This window comes from Phalangium opilio, unplaced genomic scaffold (genome assembly GCF_054372755.1).
Source record: "Phalangium opilio isolate 3A_F unplaced genomic scaffold, DU_Popi_V2 ptg000087l_1, whole genome shotgun sequence".
Classification (NCBI taxonomy): Eukaryota; Metazoa; Arthropoda; class Arachnida; order Opiliones; family Phalangiidae; genus Phalangium; species Phalangium opilio.
Window position 1 is genome coordinate 4,654,496 of NW_028324192.1, and position 18,718 is coordinate 4,673,213.

The 18,718-nt window shown below is 40.1% G+C and overlaps 3 non-coding genes across 3 annotated transcripts; all 3 read right to left on the minus strand.

Moving 5' to 3' along the window:
- Nucleotides 1-735: 735 nt before the first annotated feature.
- Nucleotides 736-808, minus strand: TRNAT-GGU (transfer RNA threonine (anticodon GGU)). Its single transcript has one exon. It is a non-coding gene; the product is annotated as a tRNA-Thr (tRNA).
- A 1,227-nt stretch (nucleotides 809-2,035) lies between these two features.
- On the minus strand, nucleotides 2,036-2,108 carry TRNAT-GGU (transfer RNA threonine (anticodon GGU)). The gene has a single exon. It is a non-coding gene; the product is annotated as a tRNA-Thr (tRNA).
- A 5,330-nt stretch (nucleotides 2,109-7,438) lies between these two features.
- Nucleotides 7,439-7,511, minus strand: TRNAS-GCU (transfer RNA serine (anticodon GCU)). The gene has a single exon. It is a non-coding gene; the product is annotated as a tRNA-Ser (tRNA).
- Nucleotides 7,512-18,718: the final 11,207 nt, after the last annotated feature.

Sequence of the window (18,718 nt, forward strand, 5' to 3'; positions counted from 1 at the left end):
CCTCTCCCGGGTGGGCTCGAACCACCAACCTTTCGATTAACAGAAGAACGCGCTAACCATTGCGCCACGGAAGCTCAAAAATTAAATGGTCGTCAGGTATTGTGGAAAAACCTTGACTTTTTACGTCACATCTGAGACCTCACAACACCGCTCCCGAAAGGGCTCAAACCACCAGTCTTTTGAATAACAGCTGAACGCGCTAACCATTGCGCCCCGGAAGCCCAAAAATTAAATGGTCGTCAGGTATTGTGGAAAAACTTTGGCTTTCTACGTTACATTTGAGATCCCACAACACCGCTCCCGGGTGGGCTCGAACCACCAACCTATTGGCTAACAGCCGAACGCGCTAACCATTGAGCCACGAAAGCTCAGAAATAAATGGTTGTCACGTATTGTGGAAAAGTTTTGACTTTTTACGCTACATCTGAGACCCCACAACACCTCTCTCGGGTGGGCTCGAACCACCAACCTTTCGATTAACAGCTGAACGCGCTAATTATTGCGCCACGGAAGCCCAAAAATTAAATGGTCGTCAGGTATTCTGGAAAAACTTTGGCTTTCTACGTTACATTCGTGATCCCACAACACCGCTCCCGGGTGGGCTTGAACCACCAACCTTTCGATTAACAGCTGAACGCGCTAATTATTGCGCCACGGAAGCCCAAAAATTAAATGGTCGTCAGGTATTCTGGAAAAACTTTGGCTTTCTACGTTACATTCGTGATCCCACAACACCGCTCCCGGGTGGGCTTGAACCACCAACCTTTCGGTTACCAGCCGAACGCGCTAACCATTGCGCCACGGAAGCCCAAAAATTAAATGGTCGTCAGGTATTGTGGAAAAACTTTGGCTTTCTACGTTACATGTGAGATCCCACAACACCGCTCCCGGGTGGCCTCGAACCACCAACCTATTGGTTAACAGCCGAACGCGCTAACTATTGAGCCACGGAAGCCCAAAAATTAAATGGTCGTCAGGTATTGTGGAAAAACCTTGACTTTTTACGTAACATCTGAGACGTCACAACACCGCTCCCGGATGGGCTTGAACCACCAACCTTTCGGTTAACAGCCGAACGCGCTAACCATTGCGCCACGGAAGCCCAAAAATTAAATGGTCGTCAGGTATTGTGGAAAAACTTTGGCTTTCTACGTTACATTCGAGATCCCACAACACCGCTCCCGGGTATGCTTGAAGCACCAACCTATTGGCTAACAGCCGAACGCGCTAACCATTGAGCCACGGAAGCTCAGAAATTAAATGGTTGTCAGGTATTGTGGAAAAACTTTGGCTTTCTACGTTACATTTGAGACCCCACAACCACCAACCTTTCGATTAACAGCTGAACGCGCTAACCATTGAGCCACGGAAGCTCAGAAATTAAATGGTCGTCAGGTATTGTGGAAAAACTTTGGCTTTCTACGTTACATTTGAGATCCCACAACACCGCTCCCGGGTGGGCTCGAACCACCAACCTATTGGCTAACAGCCGAACGCGCTAACCATTGAGCCACGAAAGCTCAGAAATTAAATGGTTGTCACGTATTGTGGAAAAGTTTTGACTTTTTACGCTACATCTGAGACCTCACAACACCGCTCCCGAAAGGGCTCAAACCACCAGTCTATTGAATAACAGCTGAACGCGCTAACCATTGCGCCCCGGAAGCCCAAAAATTAAATGGTCGTCAGGTATTGTGGAAAAACTTTGGCTTTCTACGTTACATTTGAGATCCCACAACACCGCTCCCGGGTGGGCTCGAACCACCAACCTATTGGCAAACAGCCGAACGCGCTAACCATTGAGCCACGAAAGCTCAGAAATTAAATGGTTGTCACGTATTGTGGAAAAGTTTTGACTTTTTACGCTACATCTGAGACCCCACAACACCTCTCTCGGGTGGGCTCGAACCACCAACCTTTCGATTAACAGCTGAACGCGCTAATTATTGCGCCACGGAAGCCCAAAAATTAAATGGTCGTCAGGTATTCTGGAAAAACTTTGGCTTTCCACGTTACATTCGTGATCCCACAACACCGCTCCCGGGTGGGCTTGAACCACCAACCTTTCGGTTACCAGCCGAACGCGCTAACCATTGCGCCACGGAAGCCCAAAAATTAAATGGTCGTCAGGTATTGTGGAAAAACCTTGACTTTTTACGTAACATCTGAGACGTCACAACACCGCTCCCGGATGGGCTTGAACCACCAACCTTTCGTAAAACAGCCGAACGCGCTAACCATTGCGCCACGGAAGCCCAAAAATTAAATGGTCGTCAGGTATTGTGGAAAAACTTTGGCTTTCTACGTTACATGTGAGATCCCACAACACCGCTCCTGGGTGGCCTCGAACCACCAACCCATTGGTTAACAGCCGAACGCGCTAACTATTGAGCCACGGAAGCCCAAAAATTAAATGGTCGTCAGGTATTGTGGAAAAACCTTGACTTTTTACGTAACATCTGAGACGTCACAACACCGCTCCCGGATGGGCTTGAACCACCAACCTTTCGGTTAACAGCCGAACGCGCTAACCATTGCGCCACGGAAGCCCAAAAATTAAATGGTCGTCAGGTATTGTGGAAAAACTTTGGCTTTCTACGTTACATTCGAGATCCCACAACACCGCTCCCGGGTATGCTTGAAGCACCAACCTATTGGTTAACAGCCGAACGCGCTAACCATTGAGCCACGTAAGCTCAGAAATTAAATGGTTGTCAGGTATTGTGGAAAAACTTTGGCTTTCTACGTTACATTTGAGACCCCACAACCACCAACCTTTCGATTAACAGCTGAACGCGCTAACCATTGAGCCACGGAAGCTCAGAAATTAAATGGTCGTCAGGTATTGTGGAAAAACTTTGGCTTTCTACGTTACATTTGAGATCCCACAACACCGCTCCTGGGTGGGCTCGAACCACCAACCTATGGGTCAACAGCAGAACGCGCTAACCATTGCGCCACGGAAGCCCAAAAATTAAATGCTCGTCAGGTTTTGCGTAAAAACCTTGACTTTTTACGTCACATCTGAGACCTCACAACACCGCTCCCGGATGAGCTCGAACCACCAACCTATTGGTTAACAGCCGAACGCGCTAACCATTGAGCCACGGAAGCTCAAAAATTAAATGATTGTCACGTATTGTGGATAAGTTTTGACTTTTTACGCTACATATGAGACCCCACAACACCTCTTCCGGTTGGGCACGAACCACCAACCTTTCGGTTAACAGCCGAACGCACTAACAATTGCGCCAAGGAAGCCCAAAAATTTAATGGTCGTCAGGTATTGTGGCAAAACTTTGGCTTTCTACGTTACATTTGAGATCCCACACCACCGCTCCCGGGTGGGCTCGAACCACCAACCTATTGGTTAACAGCCGAACGCGCTAACCATTGAGCCACGGAAGCTCAGAAATTAAATGGTCGTCACGTATTGTGGAAAAACTTTGGCTTTCTACGTTACATTTGAGATCCCACAACACCGCTCCCGGGTGGGCTCGAACCACCAACCTATTGGTTAACAGCCGAACGCGTTAACCATTGCGCCACGGAAGCCCAAAAATTAAATGCTCGTCCGGTATTGTGGAAAAACTTTGGCTTTCTACGTTACGTTTGAGATCCCACAACGCCGCTCCCGGGTGGGCTCGAACCACTAACCTATTTGTTAACTGCTGAACGCGCTAACCATTGCGCCACGGAAGCTAAAAATTAAATGCTCGTCAGGTATTGTGTAAAAACCTTGACTTTTTACGTCACATCTGAGACCTCACAACACCGCTCCCGGATGGGCTCGAGCCACCAACCTATTGGTTAACAGCCGAACGCGCTAACCATTGCGCCACGGAAGCCCAAAAATTAAATGTTCGTCAGGTATTGTGGAAAAACTCTGACATTTTACGTTACATCTGAGACCTCACAACACCGCTCCCGGATGGGCTCGAACCACCAACCTATTGGTTAACAGCCGAACGCGCTAACCATTGAGCCACGGAAGCTCAGAGATTAAATGGTTGTCAGGTGTTGTGGATAAGTTATGACTTATTACGTTACATCTGAGACCCTACAACACCTCTCTCGGTTGGGCTCGAACCACCAACCTTTCGGTTAACAGCCGAACGCGCTAACCATTGCGCCAAGGAAGCCCAAAAAATAAATGGTCGTCAGGTATTGTGGAAAAACTTTGTCTTTCTACGTTACATTTGAGATCCCACAACACCGCTCCCGGGTGGGCTCGAACCACCACCCTATTGGTTAAAAGCTGAACGCGCTAACCATTCAGCCACGGAAGCTCAGAAGTTAAATGGTTGTCACGTATTGTGGAAAAACTTTGGCTTTCTACGTTACATTTGAGATCCCACAACATCGCTCCCGGGTGGGCTCGAACCACCAACCTATTTGTTAACAGCCGAACGCGTTAACCATTGCGCCACGGAAGCCCAAAAATTAAATGGTCGTCAGGTATTGTGGAAAAACTTTGGCTTTCTACGTTACGTTTGAGATCCCACAACGCCGCTCCCGGGTGGGCTCGAACCACTAACCTCTCGATTAACAGCTGAACGCGCTAACCATTGCGCCACGGAAGCCCAAAAATTCAATGGTCGTCCGGTATTGTGGAAAAACCTGGACTTTTTACGTAACATCTGAGACCTCATAGCACCGCTCCCGGGTGTGCTCGAACCACCAACCTTTCTGTTAACAGCCGAACGCGCTAACGATTGCGCCACGGAAGCCCCAAAATTAAATGGTCGTCCGGTATTGTGGAAAAACCTGGACTTTTTACGTCACATCTGAGACGTCACAACACCGCTCCCGGATGGGCTCGAACCACCAACCTATTGGTTAACAGCCGAACGCGCTAATCATTGAGCCACGGAAGCTCAGAAATTAAATGGTTTTCACGTATTGCGGAAAATTTTTGACTTTTTACGCTACATCTGAGACCCCACAACACCTCTCTCGGGTGGGCACGAACCTTCAACCTTTCGATTAACAGCTGAACGCGCTAATCATTGCGCCACGGAAGCCCAAAAATTAAATGGTCGTCAGGTATTGTGGAAAAACATTGGCTTTCTACGTTACGTTTGAGATCCCACAACGCCGCTCCCGGGTGGGCTCGAACCACCAACCTAATGGTTAACAGCCGAACGCCCTAACCATTGCGCCACGGAAGCCCAAAAATTAAATGATCGTCAGGTATTGTGGAAAAACTTTGGCTTTCTACGTTACATTTGAGATCCCACAACGCCGCTCCCGGGTGGGCTCGAACCACTAACCTATTGGTTAACAGCCGAACGCGCTAACCATTGAGCCACGGAGGCTCAGAAATTAAATGGTTGTCACGTATTGTGGAAACGTTTTGACTTTTAACGCTACATCTGAGACCCCACAACACCTCTCCCGGGTGGGCTCGAACCACCAACCTTTCGGTTAACAGCCGAACGCGCTAACCATTGCGCCATGGAAGCCCAAAAATTAAATGTTCGTCAGGTATTGTGGAAAAACCTTGACTTTTTACGTCACATCTGAGACCTCACAACACCGCTCCCGGATGGGCTCGAACCACCAACCTATTGGTTAACAGCCGAACGCGCTAACCATTGAGCCACGGAAGCTCAGAAATTAAATGGTCGTCACGTATTGTGGAAAAACTTTGGCTTTCTACGTTACATTTGAGATCCCACAACACCGCTCCCGGGTGGGCTCGAACCACCAACCTATTGGTTAACAGCCGAACGCGCCACGGAAGCCCAAATATTAAATGCTCGTCAGGTATTGTGGAAAAACCTTGACTTTTTACGTCACATCTGAGACCTCACAACACCGCTCCCGGATGGGCTCGAACCACCAACCTATTGGTTAACAGCCGAAAGCGCTAACCATTGAGCCACGGAAGCCCTAAAATTAAATGGTCGTCAGGTATTGTGGAAAAACTTTGGCTTTCTACGTCACATCTGAGACCTCACAACACCGTTCCCGGATGAGCTCGAACCACCAACCTATTGGTTAACAGCCGAACGCGCTAACCATTGAGCCACGGAAGCTCAGAAATTAAATGATTGTCACGTATTGTGGATAAGTTTTGACTTTTTACGCTACATATGAGACCCCACAACACCTCTCCCGGGTGGGCTCGAACCTTCAACCTTTCGATTAACAGCTGAACGCGCTAATCATTGCGCCACGGAAGCCCAAAAATTAAATGTTCGTCAGATATTGTGAAAAACTCTGACATTTTACGTTACATCTGAGACCTCACAACACCGCATCCCGGATGGGCTCGAACCACAAACCTATTGGTTAACAGCCGAACGCGCTAATCATTGAGCCACGGAAGCCCAGAAATTAAATGGTTGTCACGTATTGTGGAAAATTTTTGACTTTTTACGCTACATCTGAGACCCCACAACACCTCTCCCGGGTGGGCTCGTACCACCAACCTCTCGATTAACAGCTGAACGCGCTAACCATTGCGCCACGGAAGCCCAAAAATTCAATGTTCGACAGGTATTGTGGAAAAACTCTGACATTTTATGTTACATTTGAGACGTCACAACACCGCTCCCGGGAGAGCTCAAAACCACCAGTCTTTTGAATAGCAGCTGAACGCGCTAACCATTGAGCCACGGAAGCTCAGAAATTAAATGGTTGTCAGGTATTGTGGAAAACCTTGACTTTTTACGTCACATCTGAGACCTCACAACACCGCTCCCGGATGGGCTCGAACCACCAACCTATTGGTTAACAGCCGAACGTGCTAACCATTGCGCCACGGAAGCCCAAAAATTAAATGGTCGTCAGGTATTGTGGAAAAATTTTGGCTTTCTACGTTACATTTGAGATCACACAACACCGCTCCCGGGTGGGCTCGAACCACCAACCTATTGGTTAACAGCCGAACGCGCTAACCATTGCGCCAAGGAAGCCCAAAATTTAAATGCTCGTCAGGTATTGTGTAAAAACCTTGACTTTTTACGTCACATCTGAGACCTCACAACACCGCTCCCGGATGGGCTCGAACCACCAACCTATTGGTTAACAGCCGAACGCGCTAAACATTGCGCCACGGAAGCCCAAAAGTTAAATGCTCGTCAGGTATTGTGTAAAAACCTTGACTTTTTACGTCACATCTGAGACCTCACAACACCGCTCCCGGATGGGCTCGAACCACCAACCTATTGGTTAACAGCCGAACGCGCTAAACATTGCGCCACGGAAGCCCTAATGTTAAATGCTCGTCAGGTATTGTGTAAAAACCTTGACTTTTTACGTCACATCTGAGACCTCACAACACCGCTCCCGGATGGGCTCGAACCACCAACCTATTGGTTAACAGCCGAACGCGCTAACCATTGCGCCACGGAAGCCCATAAGTTAAATGCTCGTCAGGTATTGTGTAAAAACCTTGATTTTTTACGTCAAATCTGAGACCTCACAACACCGCTCCCGGATGGGGTCGAACCACCAACCTATTGGTTAGCAGCCGAACGCGCTAACCATTGCGCCACGGAAGCCCAAAAATTAAATGGTCGACAGGTATTGTGGAAAAACTTTGGCTTTCTACGTCACATCTGAGACCTCACAACACCGCTCCCGGATGAGCTCGAACCACCAACCTATTGGTTAACAGCCGAACGCGCTAACCATTGAGCCACGGAAGCTCAGAAATTAAATGATTGTCACGTATTGTGGATAAGTTTTGACTTTTTACGCTACATATGAGACCCCACAACACCTCTCCCGGGTGGGCTCGAACCTTCAAATCACTTTCAATGAGTGTTTTATAGGGAATTAAGCTGAATTCGGTCAAACATTTCTCCAGAAAAAAATACATTCAAAAGTGTACCGAAAAAATCGCATGTTTTTTTTCTTCAAGATACAAAATCCGTGACAACGATTTCTTATTTAAAATTGAATTTTAACAGTTTGTTGAATGAATATCGTTACATTTGCTTGAATTAACGCAAAAATTACAAAAATAATGGTTTCAGTGGTTATATTTGAAAACAGTGAACAAATACTCAAAATGTTTTTCTTAGGCCGAGTTACGTCGATTTTGAAAATGTTATTAAAAATCGAGGTACATTTTTATTTATTGTTCAATCGAGATGAAATCACTTTCAATGAGTGTTTTATAGCGAATTAAGCTGAATTCGGTCAAAAATTTCTCCAGAAAAAAATGCATTCAAAAAAGTACCGAAAAAATCGCATGTTTTTCTTCTTCAAGATACAAAATCCGTGACAACGATTTCTTATTGAAAAATTGAATTTTAACAGTTTTTTGAATGAATATCGTTACATTTGCTTGAATTAAAGCAAAAAGTATAAAAATAATGGTTTCAGTGAATATATTTGTAAATAGTGAACAAATACTCAAAATGTTTTTCTTAGGCCGAGTTACGTCGATTTTGAAAATGTTATTAAAAATCGAGGTACATTTTTATTTATTGTTCAATCGAGATGAAATCACTTTTATTGAGTGTTTTATAGGGAATTAAGCTGAATTCGGTCAAAAATTGCTCCAGAAAAAAATGCATTCAAAAAAGTACCGAAAAAATCGCATGTTTTTTTTCTTCAAGATACAAAATCCGTGACAACGATTTCTTATTTAAAATTGAATTTTAACAGTTTGTTGAATGAATATCGTTACATTTGCTTGAATTAAAGCAAAAAGTATAAAAATAATGGTTTCAGTGGTTATTTTTGAAAATAGTGAAGAAATACTCAAAATATGCTTCTTTGGCCGTGAAACGTCGATTTTGAAAATGTTATTAAAAATCGAGGTACATTTTTATTTATTGTTCAATCGAGATGAAATCACTTTTAATGAGTGTTTTATAGGGAATTAAGCTGAATTCGGTCAAAAATTTCTCCAGAAAAAAATTCATTCAAAAAAGTACCGAAAAAATCGCAGGTTTTTCTTCTTCAAGACACAAAATCCGTGAATACGATTTCTTACTGAAAATTGAATTTTAACAGTTTTTTGAATGAATATCGTTACATTGCTTGAATTAAAGCAAAAAGTATAAAAATAATGGTTTCAGTGAACATATTTGAAAATAGTGAAGAAATACTCAAAGTATGCTTCTTCGGCCGTGAAACGTCGATTTTGAAAATGTTATTAAAAATCGAGGTAAATTTTTAATTATTGTTCAATCAAGATGAAATTACTTTCAAAGAGTGTTTTATAGGGAATTAAGCTGAATTCGGTCAAACATTTCTCCAAAAAAAAATGCATTCAAAAGTGTACCGAAAAAATCGCATGTTTTTTTTCTTCAAGATACCATATCCGTGACAACGATTTCTTATTGAAAAATTTAATTTTAACAGTTTTTTGATTGAATATCGTTACATTTGCTTGAATTAAAGCAAAAAGTATAAAAATAATGCTTTCAGTGAACATATTTGAAAATAGTGAAGAAATACTCAAAGTATGCTTCTTTGGCCGTGAAACGTCGATTTTGAAAATGTTATTAAAAATCGAGGTACATTTTTAATTATTGTTCAATCGAGATGAAATCACTTTCAATGAGTGTTTTATAGGGAATTAAGCTGAATTCGGTCAAAAATTTCTCCAGGAAAAAATTCATTCAAAAAAGTACCGAAAAAATCGCAGGTTTTTCTTCTTCAAGACACAAAATCCGTGATTACGATTTCTTATTGAAAATTGAATTTTAACAGTTTTTTGAATGAATATCGTTACACTGCTTGAATTAAAGCAAAAAGTATAAAAATAATGGTTTCAATGAATATATTTGAAAATAGTGAAGAAATACTCAAAGTATGCTTCTTTGGCCGTGAAACGTCGATTTTGAAAATGTTATTAAAAATCGGGTTAAATTTTTAATTATTGTTCAATCGAGATGAAATCACTTTCAATGAGTGTTTTATAGGGAATTAAGCTGAATTCGGTCAAACATTTCTCCAAAAAAAAATGCATTCAAAAGTGTACCGAAAAAATCGCATGTTTTTTTTCTTCAAGATACAATATCCGTGACAACGATTTCTTATTGAAAATTGAATTTTAACAGTTTTTTGAATGAATATCGTTACATTGCTTGAATTAAAGCAAAAAGTATAAAAATAATGGTTTCAGTGGTTATATTTGAAAATAGTGAAGAAATACTCAAAATATGCTTCTTTGGCCGTGAAACGTCGATTTTGAAAATGTTATTAAAAATCGAGGTACATTTTTATTTATTGTTCAATCGAGATGAAATCACTTTTAATGAGTGTTTTATAGGGAATTAAGCTGAATTCGGTCAAAAATTTCTCCTGAAAAAAATGCATTCAAAAAAGTACCGAAAAAATCGCATGTTTTTCTTCTTCAAGATACAAAATCCGTGACAACGATTTCTTATTGAAAAATTTAATTTTAACAGTTTTTTGATTGAATATCGTTACATTTGCTTGAATTAAAGCAAAAAGTATAAAAATAATGGTTTCAGTGAACATATTTGAAAATAGTGAAGAAATACTCAAAGTAAGCTTCTTTGGCCGTGAAACGTCGATTTTGAAATGTTATTAAAAATCGAGGTACATTTTTATTTATTGTTCAATCGAGATGAAATCACTTTTATTGAGTGTTTTATAGGGAATTAAGCTGAATTCGGTCAAAAATTTCTCCAGAAAAAAATGCATTCAAAAGTGTACCGAAAAAATCGCATGTTTTTTTTCTTCAAGATACAAAATCCGTGACAACGATTTCTTATTTAAAATTGAATTTTAACAGTTTGTTGAATGAATATCGTTACATTTGCTTGAATTAACGCAAAAATTACAAAAATAATGGTTTCAGTGGTTATATTTGAAAACAGTGAACAAATACTCAAAATGTTTTTCTTAGGCCGAGTTACGTCGATTTTGAAAATGTTATTAAAAATCGAGGTACATTTTTATTTATTGTTCAATCGAGATGAAATCACTTTCAATGAGTGTTTTATAGCGAATTAAGCTGAATTCGGTCAAAAATTTCTCCAGAAAAAAATGCATTCAAAAAAGTACCGAAAAAATCGCATGTTTTTCTTCTTCAAGATACAAAATCCGTGACAACGATTTCTTATTGAAAAATTGAATTTTAACAGTTTTTTGAATGAATATCGTTACATTTGCTTGAATTAAAGCAAAAAGTATAAAAATAATGGTTTCAGTGAATATATTTGTAAATAGTGAACAAATACTCAAAATGTTTTTCTTAGGCCGAGTTACGTCGATTTTGAAAATGTTATTAAAAATCGAGGTACATTTTTATTTATTGTTCAATCGAGATGAAATCACTTTTATTGAGTGTTTTATAGGGAATTAAGCTGAATTCGGTCAAAAATTGCTCCAGAAAAAAATGCATTCAAAAAAGTACCGAAAAAATCGCATGTTTTTTTTCTTCAAGATACAAAATCCGTGACAACGATTTCTTATTTAAAATTGAATTTTAACAGTTTGTTGAATGAATATCGTTACATTTGCTTGAATTAAAGCAAAAAGTATAAAAATAATGGTTTCAGTGGTTATATTTGAAAATAGTGAAGAAATACTCAAAATATGCTTCTTTGGCCGTGAAACGTCGATTTTGAAAATGTTATTAAAAATCGAGGTACATTTTTATTTATTGTTCAATCGAGATGAAATCACTTTTAATGAGTGTTTTATAGGGAATTAAGCTGAATTCGGTCAAAAATTTCTCCAGAAAAAAATTCATTCAAAAAAGTACCGAAAAAATCGCAGGTTTTTCTTCTTCAAGACACAAAATCCGTGAATACGATTTCTTACTGAAAATTGAATTTTAACAGTTTTTTGAATGAATATCGTTACATTGCTTGAATTAAAGCAAAAAGTATAAAAATAATGGTTTCAGTGAACATATTTGAAAATAGTGAAGAAATACTCAAAGTATGCTTCTTCGGCCGTGAAACGTCGATTTTGAAAATGTTATTAAAAATCGAGGTAAATTTTTAATTATTGTTCAATCAAGATGAAATTACTTTCAAAGAGTGTTTTATAGGGAATTAAGCTGAATTCGGTCAAACATTTCTCCAAAAAAAAATGCATTCAAAAGTGTACCGAAAAAATCGCATGTTTTTTTTCTTCAAGATACCATATCCGTGACAACGATTTCTTATTGAAAAATTTAATTTTAACAGTTTTTTGATTGAATATCGTTACATTTGCTTGAATTAAAGCAAAAAGTATAAAAATAATGCTTTCAGTGAACATATTTGAAAATAGTGAAGAAATACTCAAAGTATGCTTCTTTGGCCGTGAAACGTCGATTTTGAAAATGTTATTAAAAATCGAGGTACATTTTTAATTATTGTTCAATCGAGATGAAATCACTTTCAATGAGTGTTTTATAGGGAATTAAGCTGAATTCGGTCAAAAATTTCTCCAGGAAAAAATTCATTCAAAAAAGTACCGAAAAAATCGCAGGTTTTTCTTCTTCAAGACACAAAATCCGTGATTACGATTTCTTATTGAAAATTGAATTTTAACAGTTTTTTGAATGAATATCGTTACACTGCTTGAATTAAAGCAAAAAGTATAAAAATAATGGTTTCAATGAATATATTTGAAAATAGTGAAGAAATACTCAAAGTATGCTTCTTTGGCCGTGAAACGTCGATTTTGAAAATGTTATTAAAAATCGGGGTAAATTTTTAATTATTGTTCAATCGAGATGAAATCACTTTCAATGAGTGTTTTATAGGGAATTAAGCTGAATTCGGTCAAACATTTCTCCTGAAAAAAATGCATTCAAAAAAGTACCGAAAAAATCGCATGTTTTTCTTCTTCAAGATACAAAATCCGTGACAACGATTTCTTATTGAAAAATTTAATTTTAACAGTTTTTTGATTGAATATCGTTACATTTGCTTGAATTAAAGCAAAAAGTATAAAAATAATGGTTTCAGTGAACATATTTGAAAATAGTGAAGAAATACTCAAAGTAAGCTTCTTTGGCCGTGAAACGTCGATTTTGAAAATGTTATTAAAAATCGAGGTACATTTTTATTTATTGTTCAATCGAGATGAAATCACTTTTATTGAGTGTTTTATAGGGAATTAAGCTGAATTCGGTCAAAAATTTCTCCAGAAAAAAATGCATTCAAAAGTGTACCGAAAAAATCGCATGTTTTTTTCTTCAAGATACAAAATCCGTGACAACGATTTCTTATTGAAAATTGAATTTTAACAGTTTTTTGAATGAATATCGTTACATTGCTTGAATTAAAGCAAAAAGTATAAAAATAATGGTTTCAGTGGTTATATTTGAAAATAGTGAAGAAATACTCAAAATATGCTTCTTTGGCCGTGAAACGTCGATTTTGAAAATGTTATTAAAAATCGAGGTACATTTTTATTTATTGTTCAATCGAGATGAAATCACTTTTAATGAGTGTTTTATAGGGAATTAAGCTGAATTCGGTCAAAAATTTCTCCTGAAAAAAATGCATTCAAAAAAGTACCGAAAAAATCGCATGTTTTTCTTCTTCAAGATACAAAATCCGTGACAACGATTTCTTATTGAAAAATTTAATTTTAACAGTTTTTTGATTGAATATCGTTACATTTGCTTGAATTAAAGCAAAAAGTATAAAAATAATGCTTTCAGTGAACATATTTGAAAATAGTGAAGAAATACTCAAAGTATGCTTCTTTGGCCGTGAAACGTCGATTTTGAAAATGTTATTAAAAATCGAGGTAAATTTTTAATTATTGTTCAATCGAGATGAAATCACTTTCGATGAGTGTTTTATAGGGAATTAAGCTGAATTCGGTCAAAAATTTCTACAAAAAAAAATTTATTCAAAAAAGTACCGAAAAAGTCGCAGGTTTTTCTTCTTCAAGACACAAAATCCGTGAATACGATTTCTTATTGAAAATTGAATTTTAACAGTTTTTTGAATGAATATCGTTACATTGCTTGAATTAAAGCAAAAAGTATAAAAATAATGGTTTCAATGAATATATTTGAAAATAGTGAAGAAATACTCAAAGTATGCTTCTTTGGCCGTGAAACGTCGATTTTGAAAATGTTATTAAAAATCGAGGTAAATTTTTAATTATTGTTCAATCGAGATGAAATCACTTTCAATGAGTGTTTTATAGGGAATTAAGCTGAATTCGGTCAAACATTTCTCCAGGAAAAAATGCATTCAAAAAAGTACCGAAAAAAATCGCATGTTTTTCTTCTTCAAGATACAAAATCCGTGACAACGATTTCTTATTGAAAAATTGAATTTTAACAGTTTTTTGAATGAATATCGTTACATTTGCTTGAATTAAAGCAAAAAGTATAAAAATAATGGTTTCAGTGGTTATTTTTGAAAATAGTGAAGAAATACTCAAAATATGCTTCTTTGGCCGTGAAACGTCGATTTTGAAAATGTTATTAAAAATCGAGGTACATTATTATTTATTGTTCAATCGAGATGAAATCACTTTTAATGAGTGTTTTATAGGGAATTAAGCTGAATTCGGTCAAAAATTTCTCCTGAAAAAAATGCATTCAAAAAAAACCGAAAAAATCGCATGTTTTTCTTCTTCAAGATACAAAATCCGTGACAACGATTTCTTATTGAAAAATTTTATTTTAACAGTTTTTTGATTGAATATCGTTACATTTGCTTGAATTAAAGCAAAAAGTATAAAAATAATGGTTTCAGTGAACATATTTGAAAATAGTGAAGAAATACTCAAAGTAAGCTTCTTTGGCCGTGAAACGTCGATTTTGAAAATGTTATTAAAAATCGAGGTAAATTTTTAATTATTGTTCAATCGAGATGAAATCACTTTCAATGAGTGTTTTATAGGGAATTAAGCTGAATTCGGTCAAACATTTCTCCAGAAAAAAATGCATTCAAAAGTGTACCGATAAAATCGCATGTTTTTTCTCTTCAAGATACAAAATCCGTGACAACGATTTCTTATTGAAAATTTGAATTTTAACAGTTTTTTGAATGAATATCGTTACATTTGCTTGAATTAGGTATTGTGGAAAAGCTTTGGCTTTCTACGTTACGTTTGAGATCCCACAACGCCGCTCCCGGGTGGGCTCGAACCACTAAACTATTTGTTAACTGCTGAACGCGCTAACCATTGCGCCACGGAAGCTCAGAAATTAAATGGTTGTCACGTATTGTGGAAAAGTTTTGACTTTTTACGCTACATCTGAGACCCCACAACACCTCTCCCGGGTGGGCTCGAACCTTCAACCTTTCGATTAACAGCTGAACGCGCTAATCATTGCGCCACGGAAGCCCAAAAATTAAATGGTCGTCAGGTATAGTGGAAAAACTTTGGCTTTCCACGTTACGTTTGAGATCCCACAACACCGCGCCCGGGTGGGCTCGAACCACCAACCTATTGGTTAACAGCCGAACGCCCTAACCATTGCGCCACGGAAGCCCAAAAATTAAATGATCGTCAGGTATTGTGGAAAAACTTTGGCTTTCTACGTTACATTTGAGATCCCACAACGCCGCTCCCGGGTGGGCTCGAACCACTAACCTATTAGTTAACAGCCGAACGCGCTAACCATTGAGCCACGGAAGCTCAGAAATTAAATGGTTGTCACGTATTGTGGAAAAACTTTGACTTTTTACGTAACATCTGAGACCTCATAGCACCGCTCCCGGGTGTGCTTGAACCACCAACCTTTCTCTTAACAGCCGAACGCGCTAACGATTGCGCCACGGAAGCCCAAAATTTAAATGGTCGTCCGGTATTGTGGAAAAACCTTGACTTTTTACGTCACATCTGAGACGTCACAACACCGCTCCCGGATGGGCTCGAACCACCAACCTATTGGCTAACAGCCGAACGCGCTAAACATTGAGCCACGGAATCTCAGAAATTAAATCGTTGTCACGTATTGTGGAAAAGTTTTGACTTTTTACGCTACATCTGAGACCCCACAACACCTCTCCCGGGTGGGCTCGAACCTTCAACCTTTCGATTAACAGCTGAACGCGCTAGTCATTGCGGCACGGAAGCCCAAAAATTAAATGTTCGTCAGGTATTGTGGAAAAACTCTGACATTTTACGTTACATCTGAGACCTCACTACACCGCTCCCGGATGGGCTCGAACCACCAACCTATTGGTTAAAAGCCGAACGCGCTTACCATTGCGCCACGGAAGCCCAAAAATTAAATGGTCGTCAGGTGTTGTGGAAAAAACCTTGGCTTTTTACGTCACATCTGAGACGTCACAACACCTATTCCGGTTGGGCTCGAACCACCAACCTTTCGGTTAACAGCCGAAGGCGCTAACCATTGCGCCAAGGAAGCCCAAAAATTTAAAGGTCGTCAGGTATTGTGGCAAAACTTTGGCTTTCTACGTTACATTTGAGATCCCACACCACCGCTCCCGGGTGGGCTCGAACCACCAACCTATTGGTTAACAGCCGAACGCGCTAACCATTGAGCCACGGAAGCTCAGAAATTAAATGGTTGTTACGTATTGTGGAAAAGGTTTGACATTTTACGCTACATCTGAGACCCCACAAAACCTCTCCCGGGTGGGCTCGAAACACCAACCTTTCGATTAACAGCTGAACGCGCTAATTATTGCGCCACGGAAGCCCAAAAATTAAATGTTCGTCAGGTATTGTGGAAAAACTCTGACATTTTACGTTACATTCGAGACGTCACAACACCGCTCCCGGGTGTGCTCGAACCACCAACCTTTCTGTTAACAGCCAAACGCGCTAACCATTGCGCCAAGGAAGCCCAAATATTAAATATTCGTCAGGTATTGTGGAAAAACTCTGACATTTTACGTCACATCTGAGAACTCACAACACCGCTCCAGGGTGGGCCCGAACCACCAACCTATTGGTTAACAGCCGAACACGCTAAACATTGAGCCACGGAAGCTCAGAAATTAAATCGTTGTCACGTATTGTGGAAAAGTTTTGACTTTTTACGCTACATCTGAGACCCCACAACACCTCTCCCGGGTGGAATCGAACCACCAACCTTTCGATTAACAGAAGAACGCGCTAACCATTGCGCCACGGAAGCTCAAAAATTAAATGGTCGTCAGGTATTTTGGAAAAACCTTGACATTTTACGTCACATCTGAGACCTCACAACACCGCTCCCGGATGGGCTCGAACTACCAAACTATTGGTTAACAGCCGAACGCGCTAACCATTGAGCCACGGAAGTTCAGAAATTAAATGGTCGTCAGGTATTGTGGAAAAACTTTGGCTTTCTACGTTACATTTGAGATCCCACAACACCGCTCCCGGATGAGCTCGAACCACCAACCTATTGGTTAACAGCCGAACGCGCTAACCATTGAGCCACGGAAGCTCAGAAATTAAATGATTGTCACGTATTGTGGATAAGTTTTGACTTTTTACGCTACATATGAGACACCACAACACCTCTCCCGGGTGGGCTCGAACCTTCAACCTTTCGATTAACAGCTGAACGCGCTAATCATTGCGCCACGGAAGCCCAAAAATTAAATGGTCGTCAGGTATTGTGGAAAAACCTTGACTTTTTACGTCACATCTGAGACCTCACAACACCGCTCCCGGATGGGCTCGAACTACCAAACTATTGGTTAACAGCCGAACGCGCTAACCATTGAGCCACGGATGCTCAGAAACTAAATGGTCGTCAGGTATTGTGGAAAAACTTTGGCTTTCTACGTTACATTTGAGATCCCACAACACCGCTCCCGGGTGGGCTCGAACCACCAACCTATTGGCTAACAGCCGAACGCGCTAAACATTGAGCCACGGAAGCTCAGAAATTAAATCGTTGTCACGTATTGTGGAAAAGTTTTGACTTTTTACGCTACATCTGAGACCCCACAACACCTCTCCCGGGTGGGCTCGAACCACCAACCTTTCGATTAACAGCTGAACGCGCTAACCATTGCGCCCCGGAAGCCCAAAAATTAAATGGTCGTCAGGTATTGTGGAAAAACTTTGGCTTTCTACGTTACATTTGAGACCCCACAACCACCAACCTATGGGTCAACAGCAGAACGCGCTAACCATTGCACCACGGAAGCCCAAAAATTAAATGCTCGTCAGGTTTTGCGTAAAAACCTAGACTTTTTACGTCACATCTGAGACCTCACAACACCGCTCCCGGATGAGCTCGAACCACCAACCTATTGGTTAACAGCCGAACGCGCTAACCATTGAGCCACGGAAGCTCAGAAATTAAATGATTGTCACGTATTGTGGATAAGTTTTGACTTTTTACGCTACATCTGAGACCTCACAACACCGCTCCCGGATGGGCTCGAACTACCAAACTATTGATTAACAGCCGAACGTGCTAACCATTGAGCCACGGATGCTCAGAAATTAAATGGTCGTCAGGTATTGTGGAAAAACTTTGGCTTTCTACGTTACATTTGAGATCCCACAACACCGCTCCCGGGTGGGCTCGAACCACCAACCTATTGGCTAACAGCCGAACGCGCTAAACATTGAGCCACGGAAGCTCAGAAATTAAATCGTTGTCACGTATTGTGGAAAAGTTTTGACATTTTACGCTACATCTGAGACCCCACAAAACCTCTCCCGGGTGGGCTCGAAACACCAACCTTTCGATTAACAGCTGAACGCGCTAATTATTGCGCCACGGAAGCCCAAAAATTAAATGTTCGTCAGGTATTGTGGAAAAACTCTGACATTTTACGTTACATTCGAGACGTCACAACACCGCTCCCGGGTGTGCTCGAACCACCAACCTTTC